Below are 12,228 nucleotides of genomic sequence, written 5' to 3' on the forward strand. Positions count from 1 at the left end.
GACACCGAAGCCAAAGAGAAACCGACCAGTAATTTATCACGTGACCGCAACAGAGCGGTCACTCCACCGCATCGCATGTCAAGCCACGCCGAAACGGCAACAAGGCTTTTTTTTTTTACTATTGTCAGTAACGAAAACTAAACAGAACAAGCGATACGGTTCGCCATATGCCACCACTGAGTCGACACGTATGCTGGCGGGGCATATAAGCCAAAAAGTCGAATTATACAAAACACGACACGCTAACGTGAGGACGGGGATTGCGCCATTCATCTTTCATATGTGGGGAGGGTAGCAGAATAATATTATGCGTGGTTCGCGTGCTCACCGAGTATGGCGTACGAGTCACGCAGTCGCGATCCCGAACATAGTCAACACTGTCGCACGCATGAAAGTAAAATCGAAAAAATAAATGAATGCGAAAAAAGTTTGGTTAGAAAGTGTCGTTAAAAAACACATACCGTGGCTGTCACGAGACTTCGCACGAATGAAGTGAGACTGGAGAGGAGCATATCACGTGCACGCCTGTGCATATATATATATATATATAGATATATATATATAGTTTCAGAAAATTTCGTTCGCCAATGTGGTCCAAAATAGGACAAGACATTTTAGAGTCCACGACGTCACGCTGGCATTCATGGCCAGAGATTTGAAAAATGAAACGGACAATTTTTTTCTTCTATTAGAAAACCTATGATGGCGAAATTAGTGATAGGCGAACTCTCAAAGCAAAAAAAAAAAGATATCAGTCTATAAATATATTCTCTGTTTGACATAAGTCTCCCTACAAGTTATATTTAGTGTCATCTATGGAAGAAAGATTCCTTTTATATCCAAGCTCTTGAACATTACCTCGAATCTCTCCATTTGGATACGTGGTTACAAGGAATAGGAGGGGCTGGAAAATTTTTTTCTCGACTACCGTTCTCGGTTAAAAATTTTGGTCTGTAAGGCTTCAGTTGCGGCCCTTGCACGAATCTATACGGTACTTCCTTACTCTGTCCTTTATTTTGCGTCGTTTCGCGGCGTTGCCTTCATGTTGGCGTCCCATGCCGTCCAGCCGATCTGCGTGGTTTTCGTGTGATGGATGACACCCTAGGCGCGTGCGCCGCTGACCTCACAGCGGGAGGTTGCGAGGGGTTGTTCGGAAATGGGAAGGGGGGTCACGAGGGGGGGGGGGGGGGGGTCTCAATCTCGTAGGCACGCTACGCCTCGCGACGAAAATATCGGCTGCGAGAAAAAAAAAGCTGGAGGGGAAAATATGAAACTAAACGGAAAAGCAAAAAGAATGAAGCTTTAGGGCGTTGGTGCGTGACCGTAGCAGTGCGGGCAGTCGCACGCCAGCTGAAAGATTAAAAAAAAACTGAATTTTTGTTTATCTTTCTCATCAGGATGTGGATTTGAGAGTGATTCGTCCATCTCCACGCTAAGCGAACATTAGTGAATCTATCTAGAACGACATATATCGTCCTGATGCCTATCCCCAAGTTCTATGTGAGGATACGTTGCTTGCATGCTTAGAAAACTTGCAGCCTATGATCTCGCTGCCTGGTATAAACTTGAACCACCCTCGTCAAAACCGACGACCTGGTGTCGACTATTGGTAGAAGCGAGGCAACGTTTATATGTGCCGGATAAAAGACGGTAAATGCAGGCTCTTCTCTGTTGTAACAGCCATGTTATTTTTTTATATGTGCTTAAGGAGAGGTTGGTGCCCAGGTGTGGCTACGACAACTCCTATTACATAATTGTTTGCATCGTGAAGTTGTCAGTAAGCATAAAATAGTACAAAATTTACGCATGAAAGGGCACTCACATTCCTATAATCCCGGTACTACAATATCCACGCAACAAAAATGTCCACACGTCATAAGTGTTCACACACCCGAAACGTCCTGTCTTCACAGAGCAGTTCATCACGCTGATGAACTGTTCTTTAAGAACAGCTCTTATGAGACAAATGCCCATAGATACGAAAACACGAGAAAAACGCGAAAACACCGGAAACATATATATGAAGTTCATTCAATCCCGATCCAGTTGTTCACCAATTTCTACGCAGTTACAATCTCTCGTGCTGTCATATACTGCAAGCAGCATTCATGAGCCCATTCTTGCTACCATGAGAGTGGCCAGTGACGTGCATGCTAGGTAGATACATGAAAAAGAATTAATGCAGCTCCGCATTAGGGGTGTCAAGCCAGAAGGAAGTGCGGAGCTGGGCAGCCTTCTTTGTTTCTTTTCGGTTTCCTCTTACTTTCTGTTTGTCTTTTTCTGTTTTCTCTGTCTTTCTTTCTCTCTCTTTATTTGCATTTATTCTATTTTTCTTCCTACTTTCTTCCTTTCTTTCTATCTCTCTCTATTTCTTGCTTGCCTAGTTTATTTTTCTATTTTTCATACGTGATTTTGCATGCGTTACACCAAGAGACGACAGCATAGACAGCCCGGGCCCTTAGAGTGCTCCGCACTTGATATCATCATCAAGGCGTTCGAAGAACAAGAGGAAGAAGACTTCTCCTTGGTGCGAGAACGCGCTCGAAATATGCTACAGATGGCTATGCTATACGTGGTGTTTTGCCTGCGTTACGCCAAGCGATGACAGCATACGACAGCTAGCACAGGACAGCATACGACAGCCCCGAGCCCCTAAAGTGTTCCGCACATAAAATAGAGACGGTGACGTGTGAAGGGGAACGTGTCACTTCCGCGTTACTGCGCATTTCTGTCGCGTCTTTTTTATTAAGATTGTGGTCTCTCGATTGATCAAGGCTGTGCTGATTAACTTGGACAAACAGACGGACTCACGCTAAAGCGTCATCAAGCCATTTCGGCCGACTGTCGTGCCCACGTGCCTCACATCGAAGCTAATTCTTCCGTGCTTCATCTGCCCTCTGCCTGCTGTACTGCAGTCTTTTAAGGCAGGCAGCTTGAAGGCAGCACCGCTTCTGAGTCTTCCGGCTGGGTTGGCAGTTGCATCTAGGTTTGGTAATCAACAAATGGCGGCGACTTATGAGCTTATGAGCGGGAGAACGAGTTTTATAAGAGTCACTCTGCACTCTGCTGCAATTCTTGCACGATGCACAGTTAAGAGAGTTTCTTGCCATCCATGTCCAATTCTTGCTTACTCTTGCTGTGTCTTGTAACATATTTTCCCAAGTAAAACGCGAAAAGACTTGAAACTATCGTTAAGTTTTATTGAATACGAGGCCCACAAGCGGCGTCAACGGACAAGTTCAATGCACCAGATGCTGAGAGAAGGAGAGGATAAACTTTATTTCAAAACCGGTCCGGCAGTTTTCCTTCGGGTGAGCCGGGATAATAATTTTTCCTGCTCCAACGTATTTAGGTGCCATAACGCACACTCCGTTCGAATAGTTATTAGGCGACGAACGTGACGACTCTACAACCAAACGCTAAAAGGCGAGTCGCAGCGGAACTCTGACGACTTCAGACCTGCAGTGTCTTTGAGGAAGCACACGAAAGACGGCGGATAGATATATCCGAAAACAGGATCAACTACACACACAGAAAAAAAAAAAAACGCGTACGGGGTCGCGTCTCTAATAAAGGCATAAAGGAAAAAAAAGAACGGGCCGGTCCGGAGATGCGCGCTGGAGCGTTGATCAATGGTAGGCTTTGTCAGGCCCGGCATGCCACCCTCCGTAGTACCCCCCCCCCCCTACCGCTCTTCACCCAAAAGCCTGTGGGGGCGAGGGTAGTCAGTGCGGTAAGTAAGCGATCAGACCACCCAGATCGTCCTCTTTAGCACTGACAAATTGGATGAGCTTTATCATGCCAACCAGCTCTACCCCCCCCCCCCCCCTCCCATAGCTCTACCTTTCGTTCTTCCTTGTCCGTTAAGCATTGCGGTACAAGGGCTGCCCGGGTCGCTGTAGTCCATGCAGGCCATTTTAGGTAGGATGCCAGACCGCTATGCGGCATCTCACAAAGGACGTCTTCTAGATTTACATATACCAGGGCTTACGAAAGAGGACTTCTAGAGGTACAACAGGGGAGTCGCGAAATGAAGGCAACTTGTACGTCGGCCCTCCGAGTTTATCTCGATGCATTGAACGCTTTGTGTCCACAAAAGGAAAAAAAAGTATTTACGGAAGGCACCTGGTAGACGTGCGGTCTAGTTACGAACTTTATCGGCAGATATCGCTGGTTTTAGTCAGTTGGTCATTGTAGTTTCAGACGTATAAACGACCACAGAAAGATTGAACACACGTGTCCTCGTCTGTCTTAGTGTTAGTTCATATGTTTACAAGTACGCACTGCGTCTGCAACTACGATAATCTTACACGAAGGAATGGTAGAGCCGTTGGCTTAGCAAAAGAAAAAAGGTACTAAATATTCGTGACGAAGCGATAGTAGCAATGAAAGACATTGTAAGGAGAAACGCAGTGGCATTTTCGGTGCCGTCTAGTTCACGATGCGCATCTGCTGCAATCAATTTTGTCTCCCCTCTTTTGTCAGGTCGGAATATAAGATTAAATTTCACCGCGCACACCACTCAGATCGGAGGTATTCGCGTTCTCTAAGACGCTACAGTTCTTTTTGATATTATTTTCTTCGTTCATTTCGGTAACCACAAGAAATGTTCCGACCGCTATTTGGGCTTGGATGAAACTGTCTGGAACACCCACGAATTTTTCGGATTTTGGTTTTTTTTAGCGATTACATCAAGACTCAGGTTCAGCAGCAACCAACGCTCATTTCTTTTCATTTATGAATTTGTGAAAACGTGCATATTTAAAACTTGCACTGTTTCAACTTTCGCTTGAGGCTGGTCATAATATGGCGAAGAATGGTCTCATTTATCTTTACTGATTTTTTTTTTTTAGGGGACGGTGCGTGAGCTCATATTGCCGCTTTAAAAGAAATTAATCCGAATATAATCGGCTGTACACACATTCGACAAATTGTCCCTACATATTTGCGGCACGTGTTCATGTTGCGGTCTTTGTGATTATTAAGCACATTGTATCAGTCGACCTATTTGAAGCGGACTGCACGCCTCCGAGCGATAAAACATTGAAGACGCAGTGAATTCACTGAAGTTTTTCTTAATTTCTAATTGAAATATAACGAAGGTTATTTGGGCTCGTGCAGTGGTGTATGGCCGAACTGCAATTATTTTTCGTTTCTCGTGTATCTGAATACGATTGCTCAAGAAGCGGGTATCTTCCTTAGTAAATGTCAAAAAGGACAGCTAGCGTTATCTATGGCCGACAATCGGAATATCATATGTGTGAACAAAAAACGCCAGGCCTGCGCTGAAACCGCAGCACAGTCACAGCGAAAGCTGAAAGAGTGGCGTTTCTAGAGGCTGCTGTAAGCTATCTTGGGGCTACAAGTACACTAGAAACGTACCCACTACGCCATAAATCACAATTTTTGTGAAGTTGGGAAGCACCTACTAAGCCATTATTCGTCATTCTGCGGAGAAGCGAGGCACCAGCTAAACGTCTATAAGGGATTATGTGCACTTTGTTAACGCGACGACTGATGACGATGAAGAATTATGGCTCAGCCCTTTGTAATGGGTTGGAAGCTTTAAACGGCCGACCAGTTATGTAATTTGCATTGGGTGACGCCCGGTCGCTATTTCCCTCTCCCGTCATGCTGTATAACATACGCTGACGTGGGAGAGAGACGGGGGGGGGGGGGCGAAGAACTTTACTGACACCCCGAAGAAATGGATCATGCGCTTATGGGCTTCCTTGGCAACCAATACAAGTGCACTTGCGAGGAACCCACTACGCTATAAATCATTGTAATTTTACTGAGACCCCGACGTAGGACTCGCCCGCTGCGCGCTGACGCGCGCCTTGCAGGACCCAAATAAAGTTTTTCACCAACCAACCAACCAACCCGAGGAAATGGATCATGCGCTTATGGGCTTCCTTGGCAACTAATAAAAGTGCACTTGCGAGGAACCCACTACGCTACACATCATTGTAACTGAGGGATGTAATGATGTAATGTTACATCATTCTAACATCATTGTAATTTTTGAGAAGTAGGGCAGCAGGCACTGTGCCATTTTCGTCATTTTACGGAAAGCCGTGGTACCTGCTAAACGCATGTAAGGCATTATGCGCACTTTGTTGATGCTGTGCCTGATGACGACGAAGAATTATGGCAGAGCCCTTTGTAATGGGTTGGAAGCATTCAACAACGTACTCGTTGCGCAATTCGCATTGTGTGACGCCTGGTTACAGAATTCGCGTTGTGCGACGCTTGGTGCTTATTTTACTGTTCTACCACTCTATATTGCATATGCTAATGCGGTTCCTTCCCGACATGAAGCCTGTATAGGACATTTTTGGAAAGCAGTTTCAAGCACCGGCATGGCTCAGAGGTTGAATACTGGGCTCCCACGCAGAGGACCCAGGTTCGAACCTCGTTCCATCCTGGATTTTTTTCTTATTTCGTTTTTTTTCTTATTTCGAGCGATACTGGTTACGGACACCGGCGGCGGCGGCAGCGGCGGCGGCGGCGGCGGACAACTACGGCGCCAAAAACGGCCGGTGAAATGATCTCATAACAGCTTTCGCTGTAAAAAGCGCACACAGTTATAAAATAAACAACAAAATTCATGAGTTTTTCCACTCTCTGAAGGTGGATGACCAGCAAACTGGAGCACGGAGAACAGCGGTGACGCATAATTTTGATGAAACTTTAAGAAACGCACAGAGTTTTTTAATTTAACGGATGTTCCTTTAAAGCATTTCCACCTCGATTTGCGTTTGCCAGTAGTGGAAGGAGGAGGCTATTTGTTCATTTACTTTTATGCATGTTTTTGCTCTTTTGTGTTTAGTTATTTATTTGTGTTTTTATATACTTGCTTATTGAATGAATGAAACAACTTTATTGCGAGATCCGGCTAGTTGTTGGTCCGGGCCAGACCGCTCAGACGGAGGACGGAAGACCTTGTCTTCCACTAGCCTCCTTGGCCTGCTGGATAACCCAGGTTTGGTCCTGTGGATCGGAGCTGACCAGCGTTTTCCGCCGTCGCTCCCGGAGAGGTTCTGGGGAGTCTGTTTGCTGATTGGGACACCCCCATAGCATGTGGCTTAGGGAGGCCTCTGCTGTTTTATATGCTTTACATATTGAGTCTGGGTACATCTCTTAACAGGGTTGGGATAAGAATTGGTTTGTAACGTGCGCCACTCTGTCGCCTGTTTTCTGTCTAATGTTGGGTGAGGCGGAGGGAAAATGCATTTACTTTTGCTCTATTTATTATTAGCCGACCATTGGTGAGTACTGGGTATTGTCCAGTTTCTGCGGCACACACCTGCTAGGAGTTTTCTGATGGGTAGGTAATTGTTGCCAAGGTGACTGTTCTCGCAGTTACGAGTCGCCTAGTTATATACAGCGTCGGTGCAAAAAAAAAAAAAAAATGAGCATGAGATATTAAGGACCAAACTTTAAAAACGGCAGGGCGCTAAAATGGCAAGTCCGTAAATCACACACCCCGCAAAAGAGGCGAATAGAACGCAGCAATAACAAAAGCATATACTGGTAATGTGAATAAAGAGGAAAGTAAAAAAGTCGCCCGCATCTTCCCACGGGGGGAACTCGAGTAAATGCGTCGCAGAGTGGTGGGGGTATCGCGTGAATGTTGCGTAATTGGGTATGGTTTGGGAATGCTTAATTGCTACACGATACGCACACCAAGTAGGACTTGAACGGCTCCAGCGTGCACGAAGTTCCGGGTCCGCAGCTCGCTTCAAACGCTTGCGTTCAGCGTCGCATGCTCGTCTCTTCGCAGCCTTGTCTTCTGCGTTGCTTGCTGCTGTTGACGGCGACGACGGTGAGGGTGGGGTAACGTTGCCTTCAACGAGTGGAGGGACGCTGATTGAAGCTACTGTTGCTTCCATCGCATCTACTCGAGTCAAGCAAAGCGTCAAGTCAAGCGAAAGCCAAGTAAAGACGCCCTTGACTGAATTCCGAACGCGCGCTCCGCCGCTTATATACACACCGCCCGCGTTCGAGGGAGGGAGGGAGAGGAGAGGCCTGCTGCCGGCACGAGACGAGCCGAGCATGCGCAGTGGGGTTGTGGACGGCGGCCGACGCCGCAGGTGCGACTAAGAAATGCTCCGCATTTAAAACGAACATTACTGATCAGTCACAAAGAATTTGCCCGGTCACTGCGGCATCGTCTTAGAACCGAAACCGTTATGACTCCCTTAGTTAACTTAGCCGCCATCTTTGTTAATTTTCGCTTTCTTTTACGGGCTGCGAAGAGATTGCCGTAGCACAGGGGTTTCAGACACGCGGCCCCCGAAACTTTCACTAGTGGCCCGGCCAGCACATGACTGCCTTCCTCCCATATTTTTTTTCCTTAATAAGCATGTTTATTAGCCACACAGACATGACTGCTCTCAAGCATTCTTTTCGTGAGGCACCCTATGAAGCCACCATGTGTTGAAACATAACCGTGGAACAGACGATCTAAATTTCAGGATCGGAGTCCGGATTTCAGTCATTCTGCAGGTCAGTATGGGCGTTCCTCGATTTCTCACTCCAAATACCCTTCATAAATGACCCATATATCAGATAGAGGAAATGCCTTGTTCAAACTGGCGAGGTTAGCGGACATCTTGTTCAAGTACAACCCCCCACCCCCTCATCTCCCGCTCTAACCTTCTTTACTGCTCCGGCCTTTGCGGTACTGCATATAATCACTGCGGCCCGTTGCCGTAGCGTGACCGAGTAAAATGTTTCGAAAATACAAATTAAAGAAACATATGGCACAAAACTTCATGGTCGCACGCCATGTGGTCACGTGACCCCTCTAACGCGGAACTGCAGCGCGCGCGTTGCCGGAACCACCCGCGCGGTGGCGCGCGACGCGGGCGTTAACGTTGGCGCCATCTGGCGCCCGTCGTGACCCCGCCGAGATTTCGTGGTGGCCGCCATCGCGGTCTCGCTTGCGTGAGCGCCATGATTGGTGAGCCGATAGCCGCAGTAGGAATAATTAAAAAAATAACAATGTCGCGTGCGTGCTATACCGCGTACAACAGTTCGCGCGCTGAAGTTAAAAAATAATAATAAGCTGTAGAAATTCAACTTCCTGTGACGTGAAGCCTGAAAAAGCAGTGCTGTTTTGGAGTTAGAGCTGCTGGCATAAAGAGCGGACAATTCCTTATGTCGTCCAAGTGTAGTTTGAAAAATGAAGTTGCTCATTATCATTTCTATTAAATAATTGCTGCGCCACTTCCACTACAAACCCGTAACAGTCCTCAAAATTTATTAAGGCAGAAGCCTTAGATCCCTCACCAAACACGAAAAGTGGCCGTTGGCGTTGTCAGCACGAAGTGGTGCAAAAAAAATAATAATCGTCGTTCATCGTAATGTCGCAGCTCGCCAATATTAGTGACGTCATTATGACGTCGTGACGTCACACGATGACGGTCGCCACACGATATAGTCGCTTGGTAAAACCTGGGCCGATCTCGCAGGGAGTGTCGGGAAACCACTGGCCATAGCACAACCGGGCTCTGTGCCCTCAGAGCACGCCGCTCTAAAATTGACATTGGGCAGCCCACTGACAGCCCTGGGGTTGTATAGGGTTCTAGCAGAGATACATAGTTACGTGCCATAATTAATATTCTTCTAAAGTTTATAGAGGGTCCCCTACAATTGGATAAGGGTATATATAAGCCTCCTGTAACCCTATTGTGGCTTGTAAAAGGGCCAAATGGTCCAACAGCAAGTCTCCACAGAGGTTGAAGAAGTAAAACTCCAGTATCCACGGGGTCTGAATGTAGTGCCTACAGTCTTCAAACAGAATAAAGTCGATAGACGTTCAATGCGTTTTTCAAGGCAAACCTTTATCTGCGTATGGCAGACGTGTGTGGTGCGCCTGCGTGCAAGGCATTTCTCCCTCATTCGGTAGCGCGTTTAGGAAGGGAACAAAATGTATAAAAGTGAATAAATGTTGGTACGTTGGCGGTGGGAGGGGAAAGTGAAGGGAGGCCTGTGGACGCGTGTTGTAGATAACGCGCAATCCAGAACCCACGAAACGCACCCCACCCTCGTCCCATGACGCCTGTGTCCTGTAAAAAGAGAACTAATAAAAAGTGGGCAGGCCGAGAATCACAAATCTTGTCGCAATACGTTTCTGTTCCCTTATGCCGGTTATTCTTTTCATCTGGGTGTACGCTTCCCATCTCTGCTTGTGGAGAAGGTTCACCCCCACCTTGCATGTCAGTCTGCAAGTGGCTGTGATTCATTTTGTGTTTTAGTCAGCGGGCAAGGGACAAATACCGAGATAAAGGTAAGAGGATGATGGAAATACAAGTGAATAGACGGTAGGTACAACCAAATTCGTCCAACGGACAATTAGGCAAAGGAAACCATATGGGACGTTAATTGTTGTCTTAACTGTAGTGTAGTAATTACGTCATAAATTGAGACGAACTAAATTCGACGAAAAATCACCCCTTCAGTCGGCGGGATTGGAACCCACGACCTTCGATTCAAGCGTCCTATGCTCTGCCAATTGAGCTACGACGGAAGGTGCCTCCCTGTCCATTTCGTTGGGTATATCTGCACGTGTCATGTCCGGGAGAGTTACAAAACGAGTGCTAGTTGTCGGGTCCGAGTTTCCATACAATACGAATTCAACAGTCTGTAACACCTTGAGTCCAGAAGCGCATTCTTCGACAATGCTACAGCGCTAAGTACACAAGGTATAGACGGGTATAATGCAACATCCCTTGGAAAAAGGAAAGTTTATTGACAGGAAATGACGAGAGGTCTGCCCGAGAAGATTGACTTTAGCTTGCTGATCCACAACTGGAGCAAACCATCAGGGAGATACAGGGGAGGGAGAAGGGAAAATGATGTAATTATGAAACACCGCACTTAATGCGCCGGCGAAAATTCAGGAGAAAGAGGAGGTTGGAGGTGACGAAAAATTGTAGAAAGAAGGAGTGTTTGAGCCAAAATTTCGACAAGTGGAAATGATGTCGCCCTGACGAAGTTCAGTCTCTGCGGCACGATAAGCAGTTTAACAGGCTATGTCGCCATGGATACCAAACTACCGGCTGTCGACCATTCGCAATCTCTAGAGTTCTTTGCAAGAACCTGCTTTCTTGGTCCTGTTGCACTATTCGTGTCTCTAACACTGAAGTTATGAATACGGGACTGTGAACGTCGTGTTATATTATTTGTGACAATGGTTGTGTGATATTCGAAAATCTATTCGTCATTCGATCCGGTTTCGTGTTCGACTCCGTTTCGGTAGCCACCATCCCCGAATCCCTACCGCAAAGAGGAAGGTATGTGGAGACTAACCGGCAATATACCAGCCTTGCTAAGCGTTAGTGCCCTCACGAGATAATGACTTGTTTTGCATTCATTTCGTAACCCTTGTACTGCAACGCCATCTGATTGAGGGAGTTGCCATCCTTGAATAAAGCAAAAAAATATAATAACAAAACAGATCCCACTCATACACGATATAAGGGTCCGGCGCTCCGCGGTCGTGAGCTGAAAGTGTTCGCGACATGATTACAGGAAGGATAAAAAGTAAAATTTAAAAAAATAAAGCGACATGTGGAGGGCGACTGCGGACATACTAAGTGCGTACACGCTCACCCGCGCGTGCGCAAAGTGTTGCGAAACCACGTTAAGTGACGACGCCGGCTGTCGCACCGGGATGCCACGTGACGGCGCCACGGGCAGAGGCTCGCGTGCACGCCGTGTCACGTTAATTGCGTGCACTGGCGCATCTGCATGAAAAGCGTGGTGGACCTTGTATGCTTCTATTGGATTGCATAAACATGGCGTAATCGTTAAAGGAAACACGTTTATTTATTTAGTTACTTGTTTCTTGTGTTTAACAACACCACGGGCTGGGAGACATGGTAGCGGTGATTTGCCAGGGTCCTTGTGCTAGAGCAAGAATGCTATTCTAAACCAGGGACGCCGCCATGAGTTTCTTTTTGGGAGAGGGGATCAACCCCTTCTTCCCGCCCTCCTTGCCCCTGGCACACCATTGTTAGGGTCTGTATAAAAAAAATTAGCACAGTTTGCACTAAGTCGCGCAAGGTGGGATCGCAGCAAAGCTGATGGGCACCTAGCTGATCCTGGCTCGGCTAGTTTTTTACCCTCTCACCTGCCTCTTTCCCACCCCTTGCTATTCTGTACTATACTATACGTGACTATGGTTGCTCTCTTTTTTTATGTCCTTTTGGTCTCTTT

This window comes from Rhipicephalus sanguineus, chromosome 8, assembly GCF_013339695.2.
Source record: "Rhipicephalus sanguineus isolate Rsan-2018 chromosome 8, BIME_Rsan_1.4, whole genome shotgun sequence".
Classification (NCBI taxonomy): Eukaryota; Metazoa; Arthropoda; class Arachnida; order Ixodida; family Ixodidae; genus Rhipicephalus; species Rhipicephalus sanguineus.